This window comes from Heterocephalus glaber, unplaced genomic scaffold (assembly GCF_053883595.1).
Source record: "Heterocephalus glaber isolate CG9 unplaced genomic scaffold, H.glaber_assembly_v1.0 deba00001608, whole genome shotgun sequence".
NCBI lineage: Eukaryota > Metazoa > Chordata > Mammalia > Rodentia > Bathyergidae > Heterocephalus > Heterocephalus glaber.
In genome coordinates, this window is record NW_028258379.1 from 6,799,732 (window position 1) to 6,815,958 (window position 16,227).

Below are 16,227 nucleotides of genomic sequence, written 5' to 3' on the forward strand. Positions count from 1 at the left end.
AAAAAGAGGTGTTGGTAGAGGACCCCTGATAGCTGCTGTCAAATATTTCAAACCCTTCATATGGAGAAGGGAGGAAGGAGTCTTCTTTGTAGCTCCAGTGGGCAGAATTAGGACTGATTGGAATTATGCATGAAGTCAGAGAGTGAGTACCAAACCTGTCTGAAAGAGAGCAATGAGTGTGGGAGCTGCAGAACGGTGTTCACACAGTGGCCTGAGGGCAACAGGAGGGTCCAGGAAAGTGACAGCCAGCATGGCATCCATGCAGGAAGGAGAGAGGGATCTCAGCACACCTATCTGCAGCTGGATTTTGCTGAGTCAGTTTGCACACCACCCTTGCTTGGTTCTGATTCCCCTCTCAGGTTCCTCTCACTGGGGGCCTTGGTCTAGAGGGGAGCCCTGCTGGTCAGTTTCCAAGTTCTAAGTTCACAGTCTGGAGCCCTCTGCGGGTTCCTTTCGCTCCCCAGTGGGCCTGCACACAGCTCAGCCAGGCCTGCAGTGCTTGCTCTCTGCTGGCTCCGTTGGGTTCTCCTGTTTACCCCCGAAGCCTAAGAGAGCACTCAAGGCTTAGAGCTGCTGGTGGCTGATTCCAACCTGCTTGTACCAGGAGCTCGTTCAGCTAGTTCTGTGATAAAGCTGCCAGTTATGGCCAGGTTTTCTTAGTTTGCTGTTTAGTATCTCTGACTGTTTTTAGGCGGAGATTTACGAAGATCCAAAATGTGTGCTTCAGCCGTGGCCACCATCTTGCCCAATATACTTCTTGGGCTCCCTGCTATTGGTGACTTTGAGCTCTTCTTTCTCTCAGCTTTCTGGCTTCTGCTACAACCTGTAGATTGTATTGGCTCCAATTGTCTCTTAGAAATGACTGTTGTCATATAATGGAACACAAGCTTCCTGGGAAGGAGCTTGGAGTTACAACGTAAGTTAAGCTCTGCTAGAACATAATTTAAAAAAAAAAAAAGAAAGAAAATCAAAGATTTGAAAACAGTAGAAAGAGGTGCTTTTTCACAGTGAGCTATGGTCCTGAGCCTGGGGAGATGTGCCTCATACCCACAGTTGGCATTCTTTACTCCATGCAGAACAATTCTCACAGTTGGGTGTCAGGCTCAGTAATCTGTTGGTTTTGCCTGACTAAAGTCACATCATTGATTGATGCCAAATCTTGCTCAATTAAAGGTTCATTTTTCTTTTGGCTGTTGGCAAATCCAACATTGATTATGGGTTATTTGTATCCACCCCCTTGGATTTTTAGCAAGCTGGGAGCATTTGTCTGCATATCAAGTACAGCAGTAGCAAGCAGGGCTTGGAATCACTTTTCTGTTTGGGGCCCAAGGACGCCAGCAGCATGTCCAACTGCAGGCAGGGAACTTGCTCAAGTGGCCCTTCCTGGTGAGATTAAAGGAGAAAAGGAACTTTCCCCAGTCTCCATCTCACTCCCAGCCTCCCACCTCTACAATAAGAGAAATGGTAACATTTGTGATAATGTTTGGGTTCTTTTTCCTTGCCCACTCAATTATTCATTAGTCCACACATTCAACCACTCAATAAGTACCTTTGAGAACTGAGCAGGGAGGCTCAGTTTGGGAAAAAGAACAGAGTTTTGGAGTGCCTGGTGAGACAGTCTCATAAGCCTGTGTGGAAGCCCAGGAGTCCCTCAGCAGGATGTGGAACTGTACCCACCCACCTTCCAACCTACCTTCTTCTGGGGGACTCTGAGGACAGAGACGCGAGCAGCCCTGTACTGTGAAGGGGCTCACAGTTCCCAATTCCTGTCTTCTACTTTACCATGGTGTCTCTATGACACACAAGGTCCCCATCCCTTCAAGGACTTGTGCGAAGGTCTCCGCTGCCACTGGCACCTTACAGAAAGGCAGGCAGCTGCCCTTCTCTGTGGAGTGATCCCCCCACCCCCACCCCACCCCGTGGGACGGGGTCTGCATCCCAGGCCATCCTTCCTGTTTCTGCAATGCTCCTGCCTCTGCTCCTGTGTGTCCCCACAGGTCCCCACCATCACTCAGTATGATTATTTCCCAGGGCTACTGCACCAAATTATCATAAACACCATGGCTTAAAATAACATAAATTCGTTGCCTTACAGTTCTGGAGCTCAGAAGTCTCACTAGTTTAAAGCACAGCAGGTCTGTGTTCTCCTGGAAGCTCCAGGAGCATCTGCACCTTTGCCTTTTCCAGTTTCTAGGGGCAGCCAGGATTCTGTGGATCACACTCTGCCTCCTCTGTCATTGAATCCTCTCTCCTTTCTGATGTCTGCCCTTGCTGTCAGGTCTGCTTCCGGTTGTGACCCTCCTGCCTCTGTGGGATGAAGACCATATGATTACACTGGGCCCCCTTGGACACTCCAGGATCACAGCCTCATCTCCAGGTCCTTAACTTAATCACAGTGGCAAAGTCCCTTGCTATGCAAAGTACCCTCTGCAGATTCCCCTATGTGGGCATCTTCGGGGAGTGTTGTCTTCCCTGCTCATCCCACACTGCCCTGAGACCAAGGCAAAGGAATGCCCTCATCTCCCCAGCTCAGCTCTAACCAGCCTGGCATGTGTCAAAATGGCAGTAACGAGAGCAAGCATTTAATGAGTGCTTGCCACAAAAATCCCAGGCCACAGAAGAGCTTTAGAGACATTTTCTCCTTTAATTCCTCTCTAAGATCTTAGGTAGTGGAAGATATGGAGGCGAGGAAGGTTAAACGGCTTGCTCAATATAATCAAATCAGAAACAGGCAGCCTGACTCTGACGCATACAGCTTCCCTGGAAAAGAAGGTCGGCTAGGGAAGTAGGGGGCAGACAGATAAAGAGCTGCTGCCCAATGGTGCCAGCAGCACTTGAAATATCTCATATAAAAGACAGCACAAAACTTCTCAAATGCCTTTGTGGCCAGTATCAATTAAACACTATCACTCTAGGAGGCTATTAATCAGAAATTTCTTGTCTAAAAAAAAATAATGTTGCTGAAGTGAGCATGAGTTCTTGACAAGTCCCAGCGCAACTGCCAGGTTTGTTAGTGGCAACCCCCCACCTCACCCTTCTGCTATGTGGTTTGCTGATGATTCTGCTGCAGAAATGCCTCAAGTGCTTTTCTAACCAGCCTCTCATCTCCTGGTTTACAGTCAGCAGTGATGTCGCTACAGGTCTTTAAGAGTCCAATTTTCTTTTTGGATGAGAATTAGCAAATCTTAACAAGATCTCTGTTCTTATACTTCATCTGACTGCTGTGTGCAAGACTCTCCTGGAGATCAGAGTGTAGGAGAATGAAAAGGTCTCACAAATACTTGCCCTTAGGAACACGAACCCATAGAGAATGCAGGAAATGAAACTATACTACAAAGCTACTGTGATAAAAATAGCATGGTACTGGCAAAGAAACAGACTGGAGGACCAGTGGAACAGATAAGAAGATGCAGAAACAACTCCAGACACACTCAGCCACCTCATCTTCAACAAAGGAGCCAAACAACCTCACTGGAGGAAAGATAGCCTCTTTAATAAATGGAAAAATTGAGTTTCAACTTGCCAAAGATTAAAACTAGACCCATATTTCTCACCATGCACTAAACTAAAATTGAAATGGATTAAAGATCTAAATATTAAAACAGAAATGCTGACCGGCTGGAATAGAGGTTAGGTAGAACTCTTGAAGATATTGGTGTAGGAAAGATTTTATGAACAAAACCTCAGTTGCCCATGAAATAGCACAAACAATCAACAAGTGGGATCTCTTCTTACTAAAAAGCTTCTGCACAGCAAGAGAAACAACCAGCAGTGTGAAGAGACAACCCACAATGTGGGAAAAAATCTTCACCTGCTGTTCCTCAGACAAAGGTCTACTATCCAGAATCTATAAAGAACTTAAAAAAATCAGACCTCCCAAATTTAAGGACCCAATCCAAAAATGGGCATCTGAAATGTACAGACATTTCTCAGACAAAGAAGTAGAAATAGCAAATAAATATATGAAAAAAATCTTCAACATTACTTGTCATTGGAGAGATGCAAATGAAAAGAACAGCAAGATTCCACCTCACTCCAGAAAGAATGGCTGCTATTATGAAATCAACCAATAACAAATGCTGGCAGGCTGTGGGGAAAGAGGAACACTGCTCCACTGGTCGAGTGTAGACTGGTGCAACCACTGTGGAAATCAGTATGGAGATACCTCAAAGAACTAGGACTAGAAGTCCCATTTGACCCAGCTATTTCCCTGCTGAGGATCTTCCCCAAAGAATTAAAAGAATCATACCACAGTGATATGTGTGTACCCATATTCATAGCAGCACAGTTCATGATAGCTAAAACTTGGAAGCAAACCAACTGCCCATCAACTGGAGACTGGATAAAGAAAATGTGTTTTTTTAAAAAAATAAAATAGAGTATTACTCAGCCATAAAGAATGAAAAACTAGAGACATTTATAGCTAAATGGATGCACATTGAGGTGATACTCTTAAGTGAAATAAATAGGACACACATGTATAAATACTGAATAGTTTCTCTAGTGTGAGAAACTGAAAGTGTAAATAAGGACTAAAAGGCATAATAGATAATGTGAAATAGGAAGAAAAGGGGCAAAGGGGAAGGGGAAGTGGGAGGGCTAGGGGAAAGGAAAGAAAGCAATGGAATTAATATGAGAAAAAGAAAAAATGGAAACAAAGTCTTTGTAAATAGGGAGGGATGGAGGGGTTGAAGGGAGGGCAGGGGAATGGGGGAAAAATAAGAACCAAGAGAGATTATGTAAAGATGCAAATTTCCAATGATGAATGTCATTATATTGTATACCTTAAATGTACCAATAAAATTAATTTAAAAAAAGAACAGAAAACACCCAGTTTGGATAGATGGCCAATGAGATAGAGCTTGCCTACGGTTTGTTGTTATATAATATCCTTAATCCTCGGCTCCTGGGGGCTGGTATCTCGGGTGACCCTTGGTCAACTTTGGATCAGAGTCTTCATCCTCTGTGGACTGACATTCAGGGCTGTTGAGGGCACAGTAAATATTTGTTCTGTCAGATAGTATTTGGCTGTTCACATGTCTTGTTTAAGACATAAATGTCAGGGATGTCTCTCTCCCCCTCATTCACTTTTGGGTGTGAACTACATGGAGATATACAAACATCAATATTGTGCCTTCTTCTGTAACAACTGTGAAGCTGCAGAAAAGACTAATATCCTAGGGTTCTCATATCCTGATTGGGTTTGTGTCAAGTGCAAGTGAAGCACTCCAGCCTCTGCAATCTATTTGGCATCAGTATTGCAGCCTGTTCCAGACTAGAATCAATTTCTGTTCTGACATGTCTGTTATTAAAAAGTTAAGGAAAGTAGAGAGGGGAATAATACAAAGATTAGATTTTTCAAAGACAAAATTACGAAGTTAATGGCACGGAGCCATCTATTTGGAGAGGTAAGGAAATCCACAATGACTTTGGGAGGTAATGGAAATCTACAGGAAGGATCAGCCATGAAGAGAAAAGAAAGAAAGAAGGGAGGAAAGAAAGAAAGAAAGAGAGAAAGAAAGAAAGATAGAAAGAAAGGCTTCTGATTGATGGATATTACATCAAGATTGCAGGGATGAAGGCTAATTATCAGTTAGCAGGGACAAGCACTGGGGTAACATGCTGTAGCTGCAAGTTCAAAGAGCATAACTGAGAGAGATGACTTCACCTTCCGTAACTGTATTCCTAAATCCCTAGTGACTGGAGGCGGCAGCAGACAGAGGCAGAGCATCTGTACGGGGGTGCAGGATTCCGGCTGGCCTTTGGGTGCTTCCCTCAGGCTGAGGGAGGGGACAGAGTGAGAAGCAACAGGGATGTTTCCGGTTGTCCTGGGAACAGGGTAACTCTGGGAACAGAGTAACACTAGGAACTTGCCTGGTAAACAAGGCCCCATGAGGGTTGGGAGTGTGCATTTTACTTCCAGAATGAGTAACCTCCCCTCAGCAAAGATTAGAAAGTGAGCTTTATGCAAATTGTCTTGTGGGCCTTTGAAACCCAGGGAGTGTTAATCATCCAGGCTTCAAAGTTATAAAGCACCTTGCACATAACACAGGACATCACGTGGTCCTCCCTGCCACCACAGGGAGAAGATCAGTCATGATTCCTATTCATTGGAGACAGATTCAGGGAGCTATATAACTACTCAAAGGCATACAGCAAAATCATTCTGAGCAGGGCAGGGCCTAGACTGACTTAGTATTGATCCATTTACTTTGTTTTGTATTCCTGTTCATTGTTCCATCTAGCCACTTGTCACAATTGCTATCTATGGGGCAGGAGAAAAGCCAGGGCTTTGGCCCTGAGGTTTCATTCAGACCCAAGACCAAATGTCTAAGGAAGGTTCTGGACTTGCCTGCTGCTCACTGACAAGTATCACCATCTGTGCTTTGAGCCTTGCCCTTCCAGTTAATACCAGCCCTACCCTCCCTTGGTCTTCACACAGCTGGACCAAAGTATGGAAACAATCAGCAGTTAAGGACAGTTGCTATTCATTCAACACGTGCAGTGGAAGTCCTATTCCATACCAGCATGGGGAATCCAATTGCACTTACCTGCACGAATTTATGGACTAGTCTTGTCCATAATTTGAAATGAAAATTATATAATCAAGTAATTAATAATTACTGCTAATAATTTGCTATTAAGCAAATACTACTCTCAGAAGAAAATGTACCTACATACAAGGAAACTTCCAAGGGAACAGAATGCTGTGTTACAGAAGCATTTGTATCAGGAGAGCTGAGTTTCAGGAAGAGGGTGGGCAGGGGTGGCCAGGCCACCCCTCTTCTGCATGCTACTCTGACCCAGTGGAGCGGCCCTGGGCTCTGTTACATCTGACTTTTGGGAGAGCTTGGCCAATGGGAGGCAGCAGCAGGAGCTCCGAGGGTGGAAGGCAGAGGGGTTCTGTGCACCTGGCCCCTTCTTGCTGGGCTGTGGTTTGGCAGAGATATGCTGCTATGCTGGAGGCAGAGATGCAGTCAGGAGACCGCTCTCTCCAGCTGCATACCCTTGCCCTGTCCTCTCAGTACTTTCCACCCATGGCGCCATGCTAGCTCTTGTTGGTGTCCTTTAACCTTGCAGTTTGACCCCTCATTAAGCTCCCTGTGTCACTCTTGGAGTGTGCTGTCTCCTTGTGGGGACCCTGACCAATACTGAAGTCTTCCCTGAAGAACTGACTTTTTTCTTTTACTGGGATTGAACCTAATGCCTTCATATTGAGCTACATTCCAGTCCTTTTTTATTTTTAACTTTGAGACAGGGTCTCACTAAATAGCTAAGTTGCCCAGGCTGGGCTCGAACTTGCAATCCTCCTGCCTCAGCTTCCCAGAGTGCTGGGACTATAGGTGTGTGCCACCAGGTCCACCTAAGAAATGACTTTTGATTGGAAATTAATCAAGGGAAGTAGGGTGTGAGAAGGAGAGCGTATCAAGTAGAGAAGAACACTGTTGGCTGGAGTGAACAGGACACATTTGAGAAACTACTATGTGGCTGAGTACAGAGAACAAGGGAAAGATTGATAAAGATGAAACTAGAGAGATAGACCAGAGTTATATAGCTGCTCAGGCTGTGCACTGCACAACCTCAAAGGGACTTCCATCCAGAATATACTATGCATGGTGGCTCCTGGAGTTGAGTACCATGGTGTCTCTGCAGGTCCAGACCCTGCTAGATCTTATGGGCCAGGTGAAAGATCTGGATCTGGATTCTAAGAGCAGTGGAAAACCACAGACTGATTTTAATAAGGTGATTGTGGGGTGGAGAGTGCACTTTTATTCACTCAGGGTAAGAGGATCTGTGGGGAAGCCTGATGGAGAGATTGCTGTTGTTGACCAGAGGAAAGAAGATAGTGGTTTGCAGAGTGACGGCAGGAAGGAAATGGATATAGACTTAAGAATTTTTTAGGAAGCAAAATCAGTACAACTTGTGGATGGATCATTTAGAGTAAGAGAGAAAGAGGTGTTGTGGATGGCTCCAGATTAATTCTGGCTGGTGCCGTTGGTTAGATGATTGTACCACTCCTGAACTTGAGGTTACCCGATCAGGACAGGTGTGGGGGCGAGGCTGAGAAGTCAGTCAACTTCAGACAGCCAAGAGCATCTGCAGAGGGTGGAACGTTACCGGGTGCATCAGGGAGAAGAGGACCGGAAGCTGTTTGCTGGATTTAACACCTTCTGGGTTACTCACTGATCGCCTCTGTGTGGATTGTTTCCGTTGACCAAAGAGCCAGACTGAATGGACTGAGGACCAAGTGAGTCTATACAATATAGCCAGTGGGTCTCGAACCACTCTCCTGAGAAGTTTGGCTTTCACTTGGGGCACAGAAATAGGATGCTAGGTGGAGGGGAAGGATGCAGTGAGTACAGCGGACCCTTGATTTATGAACTCAATCCATTCCCGAGGGCTGGTAGTAATTCAAATTGGTTGTAAGTCAATACAGCTAAGATCTGGATGTTTAACTGGGCACATGCTATAGATAACAAGAGGCAGATGAATCTTCCATTAACCTAATTTACCCAAGTTGTTCGGATGTCAGGCTGGTTTTTTGTTTATAATGAGAGAGCACTTATCAGGGGCGAGTGTGAGTGTATGTGAATATGTGTATACATGCACAAGTGTGTGAGCTTGCATGTTCATCTACCATTTTGAGGAAAGCCTAGATCAGTGGTGGCAAACCTATGGTATGCCTGCCGCAGCTGGCTGTTTGTTATTATTGAAAGCTTTAAAATGTTTGCCATTACTGGCCTAGATGATTTGAAATGATCTAGTATTAAGCAGAAAGTTCAAATTAACAAAAGCAGAAGGAGCCAGTGCCAGGCCCTTCTGGTGGGACATAAGCCTCTACTGAAGAGAGCAGAGGCAGCTGGGTCCTTCAGCGTGATTTCCAGCTTCCCTCCTGCACTCCACCTGGTTTTTAGGAAAAGCAGATGAAGAGAGAAAACCCAAGGATGTTCTTCGAATGTTACTCTGACATTTATAGTTGCAGATGAAAACAGAAAATCAGTGAACGTGGCTTAAGTGTGAAGAAGATGAATCAATCGATCACTCAGGAATCTTGTGCTTTGCAAAAAAATGAGATCTGTGAAGACTTTCCTTGCTAAGACATCAATACATGGGTGAGAGAAGTAAATGTTTTGGGACCTCAAGTTGAAAGGTTAGGGCTTGGGTTAAGAAGGAAGGTTCACACCCGTATCCTATGTGAGGTTTCTAATTATGCATGCTACCTGATTGAGGGAAAGTCCAATATATTATTATTAGGAAGAACATAACTCCCCTGTAAAAGATTCTGTAAAGAATGATTCTGTAAAGAATGTGCTCTTCTCCCTAGGAGCATCAGCACCGGAGTGACACCTCCTGTCCCTGCTGATTATAGAGAAGATGTTAGGAAGCCACCTAGATGCAGGTCAGCGCCTCTATCTCTGGTCTGTCTTTACTGGCTCCAAAGCTAGTATTTTGACCTGAATTTTTCCTGCAGGTCAAAATACTAGTTGGCTCTGATTCTGGAAGAGAAGATGGGGTGACTTACTGCCTTCCTCAAACCAACCCAGGCTCCAGTTCAGGGCTTATTAGCACCAGGGACCCAGTCTGAGTTTTTGTACGCCATGCCATTTCATCTCAAGACAGCCCATGAGGCAAGTGTTTCTAATCTCCATTTACTTAAATAATTTCATCCTTACAGCGACATATATTATTAACATTAATTTAGAGATAAGAGACTGAGGCTTAGAGAAATTGAATAAATAAAGTCACTCTGCTAGTAAGTGACAGTGCTGACTTTGAACCTAGTGTCTTGTTAATGACCAACAAAGCCCAGGGTCCTTCTCTCCTTTACACTGCAGCTGCCAGGGCTACCTCTTCAAGTCCACGGCTCAAGTGCAGCTGTGGAGTCTGTGATCCAAGGGCCCCGTCCCATGCTAGAATGATGCCCTCCCTCTCTCTCTTCCAAGCCATTTGTCCACAGTCTCAAACTCTGGTGACTATTGAGTACAAGGCCCATGCTATTGATACAGGAAATAATATTGGAGATGAAATATGAAATATTATCTCTCCCAACGTGTTAGCTGTCTGATACGCCGAGCTCATGTTCTCTAAAAATCAAAGAATAAATTCTCGGAACAATAGGGGTTAAGATTAGGAAGATATTTATTGATAGGATAGCTTCTGAGGGGCAGAAGTGATCCTGAGTGGGTAGCTGGGGACCTCACTTTACAGAGTTTTATAGAGCAAAACCCATGTGGGTATAACATGGGACACAGTGATGATCAACCAATAAGGTTAAAGTACAGTCACTTAGGTAATAGTGGTGCAATTGGGAGACAAGTCACAAAACAAGTGTGGAGGGAAAGAACAAAGACTTCTAGGGAATGGTGAGTTCAGAAGTCTTTAGTCACCCACTGGGGTGGCTGATACCTAAACTTCAGGAGGCCCAGTTTTTGTCTTTTGAGGAAGTATACAGGTCTGGTCATCTTGTCTTTATCTTGAGGCCTGGTCTTCAACAATGTGTCTCCAGCCATAGTCATGGTGTTTTACCTTTGTCTTGACTCTCTTGAGGACCTAGCCCTATCTGACTGTTATAATAGTTTTCTCTAACTCAGCTGTCTATAATACTATGACTGTACAGTCAACATTCTGCTCACTCAAAAGTGTGTTAAGACCCCTACTTTCTGTGCCTGTTCCACTCCCAGTCTGCAGGTCAATGCCTCTGTCTCTGAAGTAAGTACAACCCTGGACCCTCCCTATTGTACAACATGTGGTTAGATAAGACCACGGGTGTTCACACAAGCAACGGAAGACATGGTGGCTACTTTTGCTGAGCTGCATTTGGGACACTGTGCGTACTAGGGACAGATATATTTCCCCAGCCACAAAAGTCCTTCGTAGGCTTTGCTCTTTCTGCTGACGAATAACTTCTTCCTGATCAGACAGCGGGACTCAGGCTCACGTTTTTGGCTCAGCATAGGTTGGACTCTCAAATGTCCCGATTGTCTCTTCTCTCTTTTCTCAGTTATTGCTGAGTACTGGAGAAGGATTCAGGCTCCGTACATTGGGAGCTCAGGCACATTTGGATCTTGTTTGCCTCAAGAGCACTGAGATTTGGACCAATGACAGCTCTCGTCCTGCTTCCTGCTGCAATTTCTGTCTAATTTCCTTCCTGCTGCTGTTTCCTTCTCATTTTCTAATAACTTGTTCCTTTGTGAAATAAAAAGTCCCCTTAAGATGTAAAGGATTATGCAAATCATGCTTCCTACCACCGTGTCCTCCTCCCTAACCCAACTCCTTTGTGCCCCACCTCCACCCCCAGCACCATAGCCACCTCTGCAGTTTCCAGGCTGTAGAGTAGTCACAGAGGAGGGGGACTCTGGAGGCAAATGTAACCGTGTCCTCTGCTTCGTGAGCATTCTGTTCCAGGAACCACATAGGGTTGCTATATTCATTAGTTCATTTTCCTTCCCAACACTGATAGGGTTAAAGGTTATTAATAGTCTAACTTTCATCCAGGGACTAAGTAACATGCAGAACTTCTGGCAGGCTGGGCTCTCATCTTGACTTGTAGAACTTGAGATCCAAGGAGCCCTGTGCTTTCCAGGAGGTGTCTCCTATGGATATCAAGGATAATGGGGCCTGGAGGGTAAAGGGACAAAAAGGAGGAGGTTTCAACCACCTTGATGGTGTGGCCTCAGGAGACCCAGTACAGTATCCTGGGTAGCGGAAAGGTCAAGAGACCTGGTTTCAAGTACTGCTCAGGGCACTTAGAACTATGAAACTGCAGGCAAGATACTCAATCTTATTTAGCCTGTTCTACACACATCAAAGGATAATAATGATAATAACAGTATTTCTGAAAAATCTTCCTAGTTAATTTACTTCTCATGTTGTATTCCTTATTTCTGAAATATATACTAGTGTTCAGCACTTGAGAAGTGCCACCAAAATGGTAAATATTATTTATAATTCATTCATTTGTTCATTTGACAAATATTTATTGAGTGGACTACTCAGTTATTTTATTGATTTTGCCTTATAGGTACAATGCCCAGGGCTTCAGAGCTTGTCAAGTATCTATAAGAATGTCTGAAACTTTAAATTAATTCCAAGACAGGAAGCAAGCTTTAATAAATGTTTAATTGAGTGTCTGGTAAAATAACATCATACCAACCAGTCAACTGTTGAAAATTTAACTTTTATAATGTATATATAAATAATGAATGTAACAGAGTTTACACATCAAGAACAAAGTGAAGAATTTAACATGTGAATGGATACTTTTCTAAAAGATAAAACAGTGACTGTCATATAAATATACAAAATGAATGTATATCAGATGTTTTATTTATCTTATCAATTAATGAAGAAATCAGTAAGAAGCTGCAACTAGTTCAAAAGACAATTCAAAGACTGGAGACATATGTAGGTCATGCTGTGAATTTACAAAACTGGCTTTTTTCTCGATAAGGGGTAGGGATTGATTGTTCCTCCCTCAGCCAGAATTTGTTTGGATGTTTATAGACAAGATTTATTTTCAATGTTATCATTTTATTTTTAAAACTTACACATAAAATTTTGTTTAAATTACACAAAATCAGATAAGCCAAGTGGTATTCTCTACCCATTACATAATTTTCCAATAAAAGTATCCAGTAATCTTTTTGATACATTTCAGATTTATCCACAGTTTTCCTCTGTCTCTCCCTCTCCCTTTGTGATCACATAATTTCAAAGAAAGATAATGTTCAGTAACAAAATAAGATTGATTTCAATTAGGAGTGGCCCAACTGCTTACAGGATTGCTGTGAGGGTAACACGTAACATAGAGTCTTGCTTAAATTTGCAAATCTCTAGTCACATAGTATTGAGCATCTACTAATGCCACAAAATTAACCTTGGGGGTTTTCATAAGGCATCTCAGATGGATTTCAATGCCTCTTCTATTTCCCATTTTAAGACTAGGAAACCAATCCCAAGAAACTCTCCCAACCAAATATTACCTGCAGTACCTATGAATTTAGGTGAATTCCTCTCCTGTTAAGGTCCCCATTATCCCAAAGGTCCTGATCTGCTAGGACACAACCTTCTTATTGGAAAAGCTGAAATCTTGTCAGCTAGGAACAGGCTAGTTTTCCTGGGAGGGCTTCATCGGTATTGATGCCATTAATATGGCCAAGTCTTGTTTCTCAAAACAAAGTGGTGGTCATAGCTCGAATATAGATTGAATGACCACTATTCTCAGATATGATGCTTCAGATGAGACAGTGATTGCCCAATCAAATTGCTCAATTATATCCTTGAAAGCAGGACCGATTCTTACCAAATTCTGTAAGTAACTATCCTGCCTTAAAAAGTATGGAGACCCTTTAAGAATGTCTGGATTTTGGGGACTCAGTGAGAATCAGATATTATTTAAAATCTTTCATTTGAGCTTACAAAAGCAGAGTTTACTAAATTTTTGCAGGTTTTAGAAATGTAAGAAAAAAGAGAATGGCTTGCTTATAAACGTAGAAAATAAAACATTAAAATGAGATTAACAATATTCCAAACAACCACACACAGTTTTTGTTATCAGTTTAGTCAGTTCTGTAATATATTCTTGTTCTTCCAGGGCCAGGGATTTAGCTCAGTGGTTCTGGCACCTGCTTCGCAAGCACAAGGTTCCGAGTTTGATCCCTGGTACCAAAAAAAAAAAAATTCTTGTTCTTCTGGATCTTACCTTAGCAGTCTCATGGAGCAGTCTCCACTAGAATAGTATGGCAATCTTGGCTCAGCCACAGGGGTATTCTGAAATCTAAGCAATTACTTAGCTAAGCAGTTACTTCTGAAGACTACAAGTCTGTTCTTTGAAAGTCAATAGTTTGAAGCACAGGTTGAGTATTCCTTATCCAAAATGCTGGGGCCCAGAAGTGTCCCAAATTTCAGATTTTGGAATATTTGCTATAAGAGGTAATATATCATACAATGAGATATTATGGGGGATGGAATCCAAATCTAAACGTGACATTTGATTATGTTTTACATATACCTTATACATAGAGCCTGAAGACAATTCTGTACAATATTTTTAGTGCATTTTTCTTTTGTGGTGCTAGGGGTTGAACTCAAGGCCTCGTGCATGCCTTGAAAATGCTCTAATGCTGAACTATACTCTCAGCCTCTCTTTATTTTGACCGTGACTTGAAGCTTAAAGTCAAGTATGGGAATCTTCCACTTGTGGCATCAAGTTGGCACCCCCAAAAGTTTTAGATTTCAGATCATTTTGCATTCTGGAAGTTTAAATTACGGATATTTGACCTATATGGGGTAGGATTCTTTTCTATGAGGCTCTGACTGTGTTTCTTAAAGATAATTTATATCTTTAAGATATAAATTCTGTCCTGCACCTCCTAGCTTTGACTCAGGGATGCATTAGAGTAAAGCAAAAGCAATCTGTGGCTATCAAGGTCATCTGGTTGTGATTAATTTATGACTCAGACTTTTGAAATGTGAAAGGTCTTATGTCATATAAAACAATGATAAAGTCATTTAAAATATATACAAAAATATCTCTAAGGACCTCAAACATTTGCAAAGAAGTCAGTAAATGCTGCATTGGATTTTTGAAAATGTACGCATATAATTTTTATAAAGGGAACAATCTTGAGGTATAATATAATAATCCTGAGATATAATGTGTATACAATCTACCCAGAAAAAAGTCAAGAATATCACATAAGAACATTGATAAGTCTGGATCTTATTTTATATTTTAAAACAACTCCATAGGTAAATATGATATGTATTCCCAATTGAAAACCAGTAGCCTTGAAACTTGCAACTTCAAATTAAAGGAGCAAGGTCTTGGCTGAGTAAGCATTTCAAATAATAATTGAATTTATGACTGAAAATACCAGACTGCTGTTGCTTAATATCATCAGGCAAAGCATCACCAGGATACTAATAAATATAGGAAAACTTGAAAGGAACAAGTTTTGATCAGTGCTTCCCCTGAGGTGAAAACATATTATAGAAGGTAAGAACATTGACAAATCCCCAGGGACTTCCCACAAAGAATACAATTTCTGAGGTATTTATCTCACTTACAGAAATTCAACTCAAGGCAGGCTATGTCTCTTCTGAAGTTCTTCCCATGAAATTCTTTACATAAATCACGTATCAAACAAACAGAATTATTTCTAATACTTCTCTTTTTACAACATAAAAGAAAAAAAAAAAACCTTTGTGATATTTTTTTCCCCAAATGCTTTCTGGGAAATCTCAAAGATGGTTTAAGTATAAAATATATTCTGATCTTTTTCTATTTTTTATGTATTTAGGACTCTATTTTGGGAAGGCAATATTAAAAAAAAAAAAATCTCTCAGAGAGCACAGAGGAGGCTTCCAGGTCAACGTGCCCTAGCCCCCAGTGCAGAGTAGGAGGCTTCTGGGCCAACCTACCCCTGCTCCCAGCACAGAGGAGATGAGCTGTGCGGGCCCCAGCACCACCGCCCCCCCTCATCAAAATGAGAAGACACATAAACAAGTCACAAAACCAGACTTCCAGATCACCTAAAGCAACCCCAAAGGGAAATGAGATGGAACACTGATACTCAACCACCTGGACTCCCTGAACTGGCAACAAAAGAGGATCTGGAAAAAAATGAAATCAGAAATAATTTTTCAGATAACAACAGAGATTGTGCCCATAGTGCAAGACATGATTAATAAATCTAGAGAGGATGCAGATTAAAAAAAATAGAGGAGCTGAGGAATATGTTGGAATCCCAATATAGGAAACAAATGGAATCCATAAAACAGATGCAAACAGATTTCCAGGACATTAAAAGCTCCATCGAAAGCTTATGCAGCAGAATGAACCAATGTGAGGACAGAATTTCAGACAATAAGATTGCAATTAGTGACCAGGAAAAGAAAAATGTCTTTAAAATTGTAAGAGACCACAAGAAATCAAACCAGCAGCTGCTAGAAGATGCAAAGAAGAATAACATAAGACTGATTGGAGTCAATAAAGAAATAGGAGAGAGTGGAGATGACATACAAAATCTGCTCACAGAAGTGATGGCAGAAAACTTCTCAAGCATGGGAAAAGAACTTGACGTACAGATAAGGGAGGCATATAGGACTCCAACTAGCTGTGATCAAAAAACATCTACACATAGGCATATAATAGGATTCCAGAAACCCAACAGAAGAACAAAATTCTACAAGCAGTGAGAGAAAAGAAACAAATCACATACAAAG